General features: G+C 40.7%; 1 protein-coding gene across 2 annotated transcripts in view; it reads left to right on the forward strand.

The window, feature by feature from the left end:
* The window catches only part of FGD3 (FYVE, RhoGEF and PH domain containing 3), a 96475-nt gene that overhangs the window by 15605 nt on the left and 67361 nt on the right, over nucleotides 1-13509 (forward strand). The window contains exon 1 of one of the 2 annotated variants that reach the window (XM_088061878.1): nucleotides 13115-13223. The exons of the other annotated variant lie outside the window; for it this stretch is intronic. The gene's annotated coding sequence lies outside the window, so the exon portion shown is untranslated. Of the gene's footprint in view, nucleotides 1-13114; nucleotides 13224-13509 lie in introns of those variants that run through there. 2 annotated transcript variants of the gene reach the window in all.

The raw sequence follows: 13509 nt of genomic DNA on the forward strand, positions 1-13509 counted from the left end.
AGAGTAACAAACCTTTTCTCAGCTGCCTGTTAGAAATTCCTGCTGAGAAGTCTGCTCTCACTTTCTCCTGGATAGACTGGACTTTGTGGTTGCCTTCTCTCTTGTGTCAGGTTTGGGGGAAGACTGGATTAGGCTTGTAAGGGAGGAGTATAAACAATTCTTTGAGTATTTCTGTTTCTGATTCAGGAGTAGGAAGCAGTTTAGTTGACATTGTTCCTCTTAGGACGTATTCTTAGTTTTTAGTATTTATTTATTAGTTATTTAGTATTTAGTAGATATTAGTAATTTTGCTATTATTACAGGTCGTGGGCTCTGAGACTGTGCTTGGCTACTAACCAAAACACAGTAGTATGGAGTGAGGTGGGAAATGGCTTCAGAGGAGCTCTCTGGTTAGCACTAAAATGAGGATGGTGACACATCCCTTGTCAGCCCCTGGAAAACCTGGTCACCTGGTCAGCCATGGTGGGGCCATGACTCAAGGCTCAAATTGAGCCTTGGCTGCTCTTCTCTTTGATCCCACACAGGACAGAAGTGTCAGAGAACAGATAAATTCTGTGTCTGTAAGGTGTCCTTCGCTCATCAATTTGACTTTGGAAAATGATGAAGTTGATGGAGTCTGACTTCATAACACAGAACCACCCAGTCTAACACAGAACACAGCCACTTGTCCCAAAAACTAAAGTAGGAGAACCTCAATCTGTCCCACTCCTTCTGGTTTGATGGCAGTGACAGCAAGAGATGCCCAGAGCCTGGAGAGGGATCACAGGTGGCAGGAGAGCACCTGAAAGACAATGCAAAGCAATTCCAGCTACTCCAGCCAGTAGATTGGCTTCATTAGGGCCTGGATTAAATTCCTCTATGCACATTAATACAGCATGGGAAATAAGAGTTAAAAGAGTCGTACCAGCTGGAGATGGAGCTAGGCTGAGAGAGCTGGGGGTGTTCAACCTGAAGAAGAGAAGGCTCTTGGGAGACCTTAGAGCCCATTGCAGTGCCCAAACAGTCTCTAAGAAATTTAGAGTGGGACTTCTGATAAGGGCCTGGAGTGACAGGATAAGGAGAACGGCCTCCCAGTGCCAGAGGGCAGAGTTAAATTAGATTTTAAGAAGAAATTCTTGGCTGTAAGAGAATGGTGAGGCCCTGGCACAGGTGCCCAGAGAAGCTGTGGCTGCCCCTGGATCCCTGGAAATGTCCAAGTCCAGGCTGGACAGGGCTTGGAAATGCCTGTGACAGTGGAAGGAGTCTCTGCCCATGGCAGGAACATCTTGTTGAAATTAGACTATCTTTAAAATGCCATCGAGCCCAAATCATTCTAGGACCTTGACAAATAAAACCATGCTGTGGAGGCTGGGCTGCCTTCTCTGGCAATTGGCTTTTGCTGTGATTTCAAACAATTAAAACTTGCTTTAGTTCCATCAGCAGCTGTGACCATGACCTTCCACAATAAGCAGTGAAATTATTTGAAAGGCCAGGAAGATGCTGCTGTTTTTTCTGTTTCATAAGTTAATCAACACTTGTCTTCTTCCTATGAACTGGAGTTATTTCCTGGAGGTGTGTGCCCCATTGTTTGCTTACCAAGATTGTTAAATATGTTTCAAAATCAATGTCTTTAAAGTATTATGTTCATTGGAGGGGGGATTACTTTTCAGATTGAAGCATTAAAACTGATAGAAAATAATAATTTTGTGGTGATCCTGGCAATGGCTCCTTTTTGTTTGTTTGTTTGTTCTGTGGGGGTTTTTGGTTTGGTTTGGTTTTTGTGGGGTTTTTGTTTTGGTTTTAAAATTTTATTATTTGTCTCCAGGAGCTTCATTAGTAGGAGTTTCTTGTAATCTATCTTTTTCTTCTTGGCTCAGGCTCTTGCTTCTCTTTAGTGCTAAAAAAGGAGATGTCTGTTTTTTAAAATCATGATATCATAGCTGATTAATTTGATTAATTTTGGTTGAGAGAGAAGCACAGGATGTATGTTTCAAAGGCATAGAAAGAAATAGGGATTTCTAGTTAAATATTTGATTTTTTATTTATAGGTTTGCAGGATCCCTGTTGGCTTTGATTAAGGCATCTGATTCTTTACCACGTTTTTGATTTTTTTTTTCCTCATGAGGGAAAACAGCTTGACATTTCACCCAAGGTGACAGTTCTCCTTTAAAGCTCCAGTTCCAGGTTCAAGTAGTTACCTATGACTCTCAGATTAGATTAAAAAACTTAAATAAATATTTGACTGAGATTTTTCAAAGTCTTTGTTGGAGGCATACAGCTTTTTAGTAACTTTCAGACAGTAAGTCATAAAAAAATTTGCATTTCTCAAATTTCAGTGGTAATTCCACCACATCCCTGGATGTGTTATAAGAATCTTATGGCTGATCCTCTTCTGCACCTGGCAGAGCTTTGGGCTTCTATTTTTTTTGCATCTCTGAGGCCATAGGTAAATATTTGTCTCTGTTTAGTTCATTTATCTTTTCCTCCCTAGTAAATTTTTTGGGAGAGGTTCTTTGGTGCAGTTCTGTGTCAATCCACCAGATGACACTTGATGCTTAAGGATGAAAACATAAGTGGCCCTGCATGAAAAATTCTGTATTCCTATGTTGATTTAGAAAAAGGTTCAGATCATTTTATTTCCAAAATGTTTTCATATGGTACTTGTAAAATTTGAGGGCTGTGTACAACACTCCCCATCCCTGGGAGTGTCCAAGGCCAGGCTGGACAGGGCTTGGAGCAATCTGGGACAGTGGAAGGTGTCCCTGGCCATGGCAGGGGATGGGATGAGATGAGCCTTGAGGGCCCTTCCATGATTCTATACTCTTGTTTAATAAGAAGTTACTGGTGGGAGCAAAGACCCTCAGAAGGTGTTTTCTTACCTCATCAGAAGGTGAGTAGTTTTGATATCCATTTGTGTGGTAGACCCCAGTACCTCTGCAGGTTTTACCACAATATTGACAGCAATTACAAATCCTCCAGGCTGGGATGAAATAGTTTAGAGGCCATGGTATGCATTTGTCATGTTCTTTGCTGCCCTCCCTCTTCCCTTACCATCTGTTTCCCAAATCCTTTATTTTTCACTTTCACTTTTTTCACAACTTTTCTTATAATGTTCATTATGTTCATTAATGTTCTTTTGTTCCAATTCAGTTTTGTCTCAAAACTCCATAAAAGAATTAGACCAAAACCATAAAGCAGCAACTGAGATAAACTGAGCTTTTAAAATGTGTTCAAAAGAAATTTGAAATTGAACAAGAGAGGGGGCTTATGCATCCCTAATTAGAGTCAAAGCTAAGTGAGCATGACAGATTTATTGATGATAAACCTCAGTCCTGTTTAAACATCTGTTGAAGCTCAACTTAATAAGTGACAGCAGATTATTGCTGCCTCAGATGTAGTTCCTGGGTTCCTGTGGGACCCTGGAGGAGCTTCATTGTGCTGTGTTTGCAGGAGCAGTCCCAGCAATCCTGGGGCTCTATCAGCTGTGCAAGGTTTACTACAAGTGTGCAGAAAATTGTCCTTCTTAAAATCAACTTATTTCATCTCCCAAAAAAACCCCAAAACATTCAGGATATTCTCAAGGTGTACTACTGAAGGGGGAAAAAGATGCATAAAATTATTTTCTTTTGGATTAAAGAGGATGTGAACAGCTCCTGAAGGCAGGCAGAAGACTACAATGTTTCAAGGGCAACAGAATATTTACCTTAATATGAACGTGAAATTACTTGTGTGGAAAATCATGTTTTACAGGTCAGGGAAGAGTGGAGTGGGACACCAGTCATGAGGTGGTTCAGAACAGCTCTGTTTCAGTGCTGCTGGCATTAACTGAGGGCATGGGTGGTTTGTTTGACTCCATTTACACACCTTTTCTCACTGTGGGAAACTTGGGAATTTCTTGAAAGTGGTGCTCTGCCTTTTCTGTCTTCACTTGTGCCCCACTTTTTTTCCATAGTCCAACAGGTCCGAGTTTTGCTTTGTTTCATAACCAGTACAGTAGTTCTCCACCTTTTTCATACAGAGATCCCAATTTTTCATATTCATTTAACAGCATGGAAGGATCTTTCCTTGAGAAAATGTGGGGATTTCTGAGCCAAGAGTGTGTTGCCAAATGTTTGTCTAAAGGATGTCATTAGTATGGAGGGAACAAACAATAACCAGCCCAAATCCAAACCTCTTGGCAGCAAGCTACAACAAAGAGCTTTTTCGACTGTTTTGTGCCAAACATTTAAACACGTGTGAGAGGCTGTGCTTAAAAGGAAAACATTCAAAGCAAAAGGGTGCCATAAAATAGGCATGTTAGTGCAAGACAAGTGCATTGTAACCTTGTTCCTCAAGCCAGGGTGCAGTTTCATGGCTATTTGAAAAATCAAAAGACAAAAGTAAATCCTCCTTCTGCAGTTACTGAGCTGGTTCTGGGTCCACAGCATCTCGGGCCAGGCTCTGGTCACAAAGCAGTGCTCTCCAAATTGCCATGCTCAGCACCCAAAATAGCAGCTGGCAAAATTCAAAGAACTGACTCTCTTGATTTGTAGTTCTTTGTCTGGGTCCCTTCAGCAAAAACCTGCAAAATCTCAGCTGGGAGGTGTTTGAATGTCTGTAATTGATATATTGTTTCATGTGAATGGAAGTGTTACTTCATTAAGTGCTTTGGGGTTTTGGGGGGGGTTTGAAAAATATCTTTTGTATAATAAGATTATTATTAAGCCTGACTAATTATCATTGAACACATTCCAAAATCCAAGATGAGGACTCTTAAAAACTACAGGCTTGAGTTGGTTTGAATTTTGCAGATCTTTCTACAGGCATTGAATTTGGATCGATGCAATACTGAAATTAGGATTTTTCAATTTTTTTTTTTAAATTTTATTTTATTTATTTATTTTTTAAATTTGTGTCTATAAAGCTTTATATTTTCCTTTGGTGTGGATGTTGCATGGATTTGCCTTGTCATGCAAGCGTGCTGCTGCTGGTTCCTGGCAAGGAAATAAGGGCATTTGTACCTCTTAGGCCTGGTAGAGAAATGAGCAATTGAGTGAATTGTAACCTTTTTCTTTACAGCAAAGGATAAATTGAAAGGCAAAATTAAACAAAAAGACTTTTGCTTTGTTTTTTAGAGAGCATGCATATGTACAGCTGATTACAAAAGCAGCAGAATAAAGCTTTGAATGTTAAAGCTTTTTTCATAAATCAGAAGTAGATCAATAGTCCATGTGAAAATTGCTGATATAATCACAGGCTCTTTGTTACTGTGCAAATTTCTGCAGAGTAATTTGTCTTAACACCATTTTTTGTTGTTTCTGAAATAATTTGGAAACTAAGTAAGGGAAAGAATAGCTCTGGTGGCCTAGTTGGATGTTTCAGTAGAGGAAAGCAGTGTAGCATTCTGCCTGCTCCTGCTGCACTGAAGCCAGAAGTGCGGAGGGGAGGTCTCCTGTTCCACCCTGTGCTGGGCACTGATGAGGCTGTGCTTCAGTTCTGGGCTCAGTTTTGGGCCCCTCCTGACAGGAGAGACCTGGAGGGGCTGGAGTGTGTCCAGGGAAGAGAAGAGCTGGGGAAGGGTCTGGAGCAGCAGGAGGGGCTGAGGGAGCCTGGAGAAAAGGAGGCTCAGGAGAGAATGTCTCTCTCCACATGACAGGAGGGGGATCATGATCTGCTCCCAGGGAACAAGGACAGGATAGAAGGAAATGACCTCTTTCCCACCAGGGAAGATTTAGATTGGCTGTTAGGGACAAGTCCCATCACTGAAAGTGAAGCATTGGACAGGCTGCCCAGGCAGTGCTGGAGTGTTTGAACAGCCCAGAAATGTTCAAAAACTGTTGCTGTGGCACTTGAGGACATGATTTATGGTGAACATGATGGTGCTGGGTTGGTGGTTGGACCTGCTGATCTTCCGGGTCTTTTCCAGCCTTAAGGATTCTATGGTTCTATTGCAGGGTTCTGTCACCTTTAGTCATAAAAAATAGATGTTAATTCAATGAAATGTTCCACTTTTTTTTTTTTTTTTCTTTTTTTGTCTAAGGCTGCTGTATTATGGGATTTGGATGGGAATTGGCCCTCTTTTTTTTGGACATCCCATATTTACATTATAGATTCTCACGGAAATATGGTTTCTGTTCTGGATAGTATTACTTTGATATAAATCCTTATATGAGCCCACCTGCCTCTTTCCATGTGCATATTTGTTAATACCTTTAAAAACAATTTTTAATGGGCTTGTGAAAACCAATCCAAGGCTCTTCTACATGCGGAAGACAAAATCTTTGAGCTATTAAGCCTTGTATGGCAGCAGTGGCAAGACCCTGTTTCAAGTGTGCCATGAAGAGGATTTGCATTCTTTGAAATACTTGAGGTTTTGCTTGGAAGAATTGATTTAAACCTGGTATTTTTCAAATACACTTCCTGCTCAGTGCAACTGAATCCATATGGGATAATTCTCTGTTCTTTTTACCGCTTCTTGCATGAAATGCTGTTATGACACTAACTTCTCTGCTTGGTGTCAGGCTCTGTGTGCTTCACGTTTTTTTTCCAGCAGAATGGCGAATTCTGTTTGCATAGGGCTGTGACTAATGTACAGATTCACTTTCTGTAGTGCCAGTGATGTTCTGCCAGTGTTTTAGTAGGGGATTCCCACAAGAATTCCCCTGCCTCTCCCATGTGGAGGAGTTGTGTGCACAAGGAATACATGTACTTCAGTTATTTTTCTTTGTGGGGTGGGAGAACAAAGGCTCCTATTTACTTCTTTCTGTTTGAAACAATGCTACCAGCTCGCTCACTGGTGCTGAAGGGAGTTAGCCCTGTCCCAGGAGCCGGCAGGACACTGGCCAGGAGTTCATGCTACAGTTCTGTTCCTGCTGTGAAACCTTGGCAACACTTTCCTTTTTTTCTTTTTTTTTTTTTAATTTTCTTTCCTTTTCAAGTATTCTTTGTTTGAGCTGCGAACAAAGCCTGTTTTTAGTAAGTATTTGTACAGTGCCTATCTCGATGGGCTCTGCTTTCCTTTGGGATTGTTGGGTGCCTTTGTAAGAATAATAAAATTAAAACTAGCCAGTGGTCCAACAAGCTGCTATCAAAGTGCTCTCATCAAGAGCAAGCCCTGGTGTTCCACATCCCTGAGCTTCCAGAAAACTGTGAAATCCCTGGAAATGCAAGTTGCTGACATTATACATGCACGTGTATTCAGCTAACTGCAGAGATTCATTCTCCTCACTGATGACTTCAGAATGTCACAGAGCTGAGCACAGTGTGCTGCTCCTGTGCACTGTCTGCTGTGGGAGCACTGATAGGGATTTTGGGAAGAAAATTGTTCAGTGGTGTTATTTGTGGATAGATTTATACTCATGTTTTTCTTAAAGAGATGATAGATAAAATTAATCATGAACAATTACTGTAACACTAGCAAACTGTCTCCCTAAGTTTGAAATTATTAAAGGGAGTGGTTGTCATGTGTCATATACACATATGGATATGTGTACATATGTATAATGTATAGATGCATGCATATATATATTAAAATATTAAATATAAAATATATAATTAATATATGATATATTATTTTTATAATTTAATATAATGTGACATAATTTATTAATTTTACTATATTAAATACTAAAAATTAAGAATTAAATGTAAAAAATTAAAAATAATTGGCCTGGCTCATGCTCTTGCTAAAGCTGTGTGGTGTTATGCACCATTCAGAGCATATGACTGTGGTTCTCCTTGCACAAAGACTACCTTTGTTTTTTGGGTGAAGTCATGGTCTGTTTTAAACCCCATGTTTTAATAATGAAGTTCACTGGAAACTGAAGGAAATGAGACCATGGGGCTTTGTCCTGATAAAAACCAAACTGGAGTTTGCAAAGTCAACTGTGAATAAATGTCCATGTCATGGTTTATGGTTTCAGCTTTCAAGTTTTGTTCCACTTTTCTAAATGTTTTAGAAGAAATATACAGCTCCTATCAGTGACCTCTTACAAATAAGTTCTGTTTACTTCCAACGCACTTTCTGACTATGAAAACAAAATGAAAGTGGGAAAAGGCACTTCACACCTTTCATATTTGTTTCTGATCGATTTCATTGAGTTGAACTTGCAGTTCTCCCTGTTCCCCATTTCATGCTGGCTCGGTTCTGGGTTTTCTCCTGCTGTGGTTCCAGAGCAGAGAGCTCTGGGGACACACAGCCCCAGGATGAAATTCAGAAGTGTTTGTGCTTAAAGGAATGGTCAGCACTGCCTGTCTGTTGTCCATGATGGTAATAGCAATTATAACCTATTATTAGCACAGTGAAATTTAATACACTTATTGAACATGTGGTATGAAATGGCTGGATCAAAGGTCTCTAAAGACCCATTCACCTAGCTTTATTGAGGAGTATTTTTTTGTTGTTGTTTTAGTAGAAAAATTACCCAGTTTAAGTAGGTGAAGTTATTTGGGTGTTTAAACTTTTTTTGCCACCATTTAAACCATACAAGTGATTTAAACCCCTCTCCTTATTTTTACTGCAGGTCTTAATGGAGGGAGTTTCTAAAATAAGTTTCAGAAATTTGTATGACCAGGGCAAAAATTTCTGTTTAGTTTGTTTAAGACTAAAAGAGCAAAGATGCTAAGTTCTTAAAGGAATAAATTTTGGCAGCAGAGGTGATTGACAACAGAGCTACTTCCATTTTCTCAAAAGTTACTTGGTTTTCAAAAGTTTCTCTTGCAACAGGACAGAACTCTTGCTGTCTTAATGCCTTTAAGGTTCCTCCTAGTCACCTGGAATGATCAAGGTTTAAAGTTGCAGTGTCCCTGGAGTGATTGCACATGCTGAGGGAAATAATAATTAATGAAAACTGTTTTATGTAGCTTTTTAAAATTGATGTTTTAAAGCAGGGTCTGTAGAGTAGCACCTGTATGCTTTATTAGTGCATATGAGGAATTTTTCTGCTGCTGTATGAGAAGGAAATGCTGGGTGTTAGCAGAGATAGGGTTTAAAATGTCAAAAAACTTCAGGAGAATTGTGAAAAGTCACCTTCTAAAAGATCAGTTTCCTTTCAGGTGACTTGGACTAGGTTGAAATATATGGCAAACCTGTATGGCTGATAAAAATACCCTGAGTGTTCTGTCTTCCTTAACCAGTCAGCTCTGCAAAGGAGAAGATTGTAAAAATACATATTGCAAACCACAGAGTGTCTCTGGATGTAACAGGGACCTCTGTAAATCTCCATTTCCATGGGCTGGTGTGCCATTTCACCTTTAGTGAAATTCTGGGACCAGATCACATGATGCACTTGTGTAGCTCTGACAGATTAGTAAGTATACTTATTTTTGTTGGTTATTTAAAAGATATTACTCCATTCAAAAAAAACAAGGCTCTTTTGCTTGCTCCACTGTGGCATGAGTGATTCATTGCATCTTCTTAGGTTTCTTTTTAATTTATTTTTGGTGCATCCAGCTAATGATAGTATGGATATACAGCAACACAAGTGGCTGCATCAGATACCAGTGTTGCAGTTAGGCAAGCTGACTTTTCCTTTGTTTCATTGGCAGGTGAATGTAGTTGTCAGAACATAAAATACAGGGCAAACAAATAATAGATATCAACTTGTTCCCTGTTTTGCTGGGTACATGATTTGAAGTGATAGTTTGTCCTTAACAATGTCTTCTTTTTGTTTTTGGGATTTTTTTGGTAATTTTATATCTGTTCTTCCAATAAGAGGTTATCAGTCATCTAAAAGCTACCACCAACCATGAGATTAACTCTTCATTTCTTTGCACATGGAAAGCTCTGATAAAAAGCTTCAAGAAGATTACAGGAGGATCATGTAATAATTAATAGCCACTCATTTTTCAATTTTGTTCCATTTATTTTTTTGCAATAGAAGACAAAAGTCTGTTTTTCCCCTCAGCTTTGCACATCTGATACCTTGCCTTGTTACTAGGAGACGAGGTGTGATTTGTATGATGCGTGTTCCTCTCCTGGAGCACAGTGATTTTACCCCCATAATCACAGGAATGTTGGCTGGTCAGTCTGTTGCTGTCTAGCTGTTACAGTGATGCTTTTTTGTTTGTTCAGGGAGGCTTCAAAGAAATCTCCTGGCTGCCCTTTCCAGACACTCCTGGCTATGTACAATTTTTGTATACAGATATAAATAAGTATATTCTTGACTTTTAATAATCAATATATGCTCTCCCTGCAATTTCTTGGCCTTCTGCTCAGCCTCACTGTTTACCTTTGTCTTTCCCTGGCAGCTGCCTTTTAAAGAAAAGAATAATCAATCAGAGCTCCCTGGTCTTGTTGAGTTTCCCTGGTGGTTGATGGTGTGGCTTTTAATCTGTTTTCCTGAGTGATGTTTATGCACTGTGCTTTCTGTCCCTTCTTGCTCCTCAGGGTCATTTCAGAGTAGTCAATAAAATGGGTAAGGATCTATACAACATTTTTTTTTTTCATTTTTTTATCCTGTTTTTCCAAAATTTATTAGCCAGATAGACTGGTCCCTAGAAAGGAGACAAGTGGGCAGAAGCATCAGGATGGCAGCTGCCAGCTGGACAGTGGACACGAGAGTTGCCCTGGATCAGCCCCATCCTGCACTGCTTGGTGCCTGCTGGAGCTGGGAGAGGGGCACCATGGAAAGCTGGCATGGTGTGAGGGGATGTGGCTGGAAACACCTAAGCCCATGCCAGGTGAACCCTGCAGAGCTGCTCCATGGCTTTGGGTTGCTCTGGTTTCTGTCTGTTTAGATTTTTAAGCCCTTTCAGCCCTTCCCCATTGTTTGTGTTTTATAGTGCTTTGCTGTGTTTACATTAGCAGATTTAATTCTGCTCTTTCATTGGCTTTGTGTATGAAGTGAGATTTTGCTGTGGGTGAAATTTTGCTGTTGGTGATTATAAAGATATGATGGCAAGGCCACCTGTAGGAACTTGGGAAAGCAGGGAGAGTTGTACTGTGTGATCTGGGTCACGTGTGATCAGCAAAACTGATTTTTATTGTGATATCATAAAATCAAATTTGTGTTTTATTTGTATTAGGGTTGTTGATTTGTGGCCTTGTAAAGAAATGTTGAACTCGTATTTGGCTGAGGAGGAGGAGGAGAAACAGTGGAAATAAATGGATTGGAGTGTTTGCTCTGCTTCATAGGGAGATGGACCTTCCCTCAGGTCCAGGAGGGGTTTCTCTGCTCCTGGGCCAGCAGTGTGTGTTCTAGGGATTTTATATGTGTGAATGTAATGTATTAATTCATCTTACTGCTGTGACATGTTGCAAAATCTTTTCATACATTTTTTCTTCCTCTCAATTCAGACTGGGGCAGAAATTGCTGCAAGTGAGGGAGGAGTCAGAAAGGGACCTGGCCTAGGTTACTTCTCCCACCAGTTCTGCCCTGGTCCCACTTGGGTAGAAGGTATCAGCCACTTCTCCTGGGGCTCTGGGACCTCGGTGGTGTCTCCCTTTCTCTGACATGGACTGGAGAGATGAGGGAGCCCCAGGGAGAAGGCAGCTGCGTGGGGGCTGGCTGGAGCAGTTGTGGAGCAGCCAGCATTGGGCTTTTCTGAAGAAACTCCAAAGCCTGACAGGTTTTTTCCAGCCTTGTGCTCAGCTGGCTTGTAATTGTTCTCACAGTGTCTCTACCCTTCCTTTTATATGGCCCACAACTTGCTTACCTCCTCTCTTTTTGGCTTAACTTTCTAAACAAGCCCATTTGGAAATGATAAATAAATAAATGGTGGATTTTGGAGAGGATCACCTTCAGCTTCTGTGCTTGCAAATCAAAGTGGTCTTTGTGTTAGTATAGGTTTTTTGGTGTCCTCTACAGAGAGGCTAAGGAGGGAGCTCTGGCTCATGTGCCAAGGTAGAGCTCTCTATTTATAAACTACTGTTAAAAAACTTTTTCTGTTTGTTCACAGACAGTGTTTGGAGAATTTTCTGATGTGCAAAATTAAATTACATTGATAATAGTCAGTGGTGAACTGGTGACTGGAAGTTACTTTGTTCTGTGGCAAATATTGCACAGTGAGTATTGCACTTTGGTTGGAGCATTGTGTTAATGTCACTATAGTGAGCAGCTCTTACCTCTTTCTGAGGTTGAAAAAGACCTACAAGATCATCAAGTCCAACCTCTGAATCTTATGATGGCCAGTAAACTATGTCACCAAACATCATGTTTACTCATTTTTTGAACTCTTCCAGGGGCAGTGACTCCACCACTACTCTGGTTAGCCTGTTCCAATGTTTAACCATTCTGTTTCAATGAAAGAATTTTTCTTAATATAAAAAAAAATACTACTAATAATATCCTAAAAATACTAATTGAATTTGTATAAAATATAATCATTTTGATGAAATCGTATTGGCTGTTCTCACTGGGATTTTGGTGCCAGGCTTCCACCTCCCATAGATTATTTTTGTTGACTTTCCATGGGGATCCTGACAAGACCCAAGGAGAGGGAGGGTGGCAGTGGTGTGGGTCAGGATCTCACGGAGGAGCACTGTGGAGCAGTGTGTCACAGTGTCACAGGGCTTTTGTTGATGATCTTTTTTCAGTTCTGCAAGGGACAAGATCCTTGAGGTGATCTGCTTCATACTATGTGTGAGAATTGTTTGTAAGAGAAAGGTTACCCTGTGTTTTAATGACAAGGTGATGCTCCTTACCAAGCTTTCCTGAAACTGGTCCTCCTTGATACAGCCTCAGCGCTGCAACAGGTTCATCTTTGTCAATCAAGTTTTAATTGCAACTGAACATTAATTTGTCATTAATTCCTGCATAAATTCCAATATGTAAATAAAGTTTCTTCAGCTCCCCATTGGAGGGATCCTGTACTTGTTTCAAGGAGCATCCTCTCAGCATTTCAGGGAAGTTTTATGCTTTTCAACTGTGTGAAATACGGTACAAATGAAAGGAAGTGCAGGTAAAATTATAGTAGTAATAGTAAAACACATTTTCTTCTCCTGGACTACACTCCCACGCATTCTGGCTTCAGAACATCTCCACTAAGTAGCAGGAATTGCCATCAGCGAAGCCCCCTCCCCTTCCCACATTTATTTCCATGGTAACCCGGAGAAGGCATTCTGCAGCCTCAAAACTACTTTTGCTCTTTCATCATGCAAGCCGGCATTGTCAAGGGCTGAGTGTATTCCTACAGCTTTGAATGAATATATATAAAAAAAAAAAAAAGAAAAAGCCTGAATTTGGCTGGGCAATTTTTATTTGGGAGGCCCTGCAGCAGGAAGGAGCGGGCAACCTTCAAGTGACCTAGTGTCCGTACATTGCTTAGTAAGGAAAAAACAGTCTTGCTTCATTAATTGATTAACGGGGAGGGTGGGGGTCATCAGGATGGTGTCTGTGAAGCGAATGCCTTGTTTTCCTCGGTGCTGGGAGGTGGGCGGGCGAGGGGCAGATGGCTGGCCAGGCTGGGCTGGCGAGCTGCCGGTAAGCGTGCATGCTGTGATCTGTTCAAACAGCGCTTTCTTGTGGAGTCTGGAATGCTTTTTCAGGTATCATGTAGAAAATGGTGTCTTACTGGATGCCTGCTCTTCCACTGTGTTGTGCATTAGCCTTT

This window comes from Pseudopodoces humilis, chromosome 13, assembly GCF_049639895.1.
Source record: "Pseudopodoces humilis isolate 2021_Gansu_Grassland_sample_001 chromosome 13, ASM4963989v1, whole genome shotgun sequence".
NCBI classification, from domain to species: Eukaryota; Metazoa; Chordata; class Aves; order Passeriformes; family Paridae; genus Pseudopodoces; species Pseudopodoces humilis.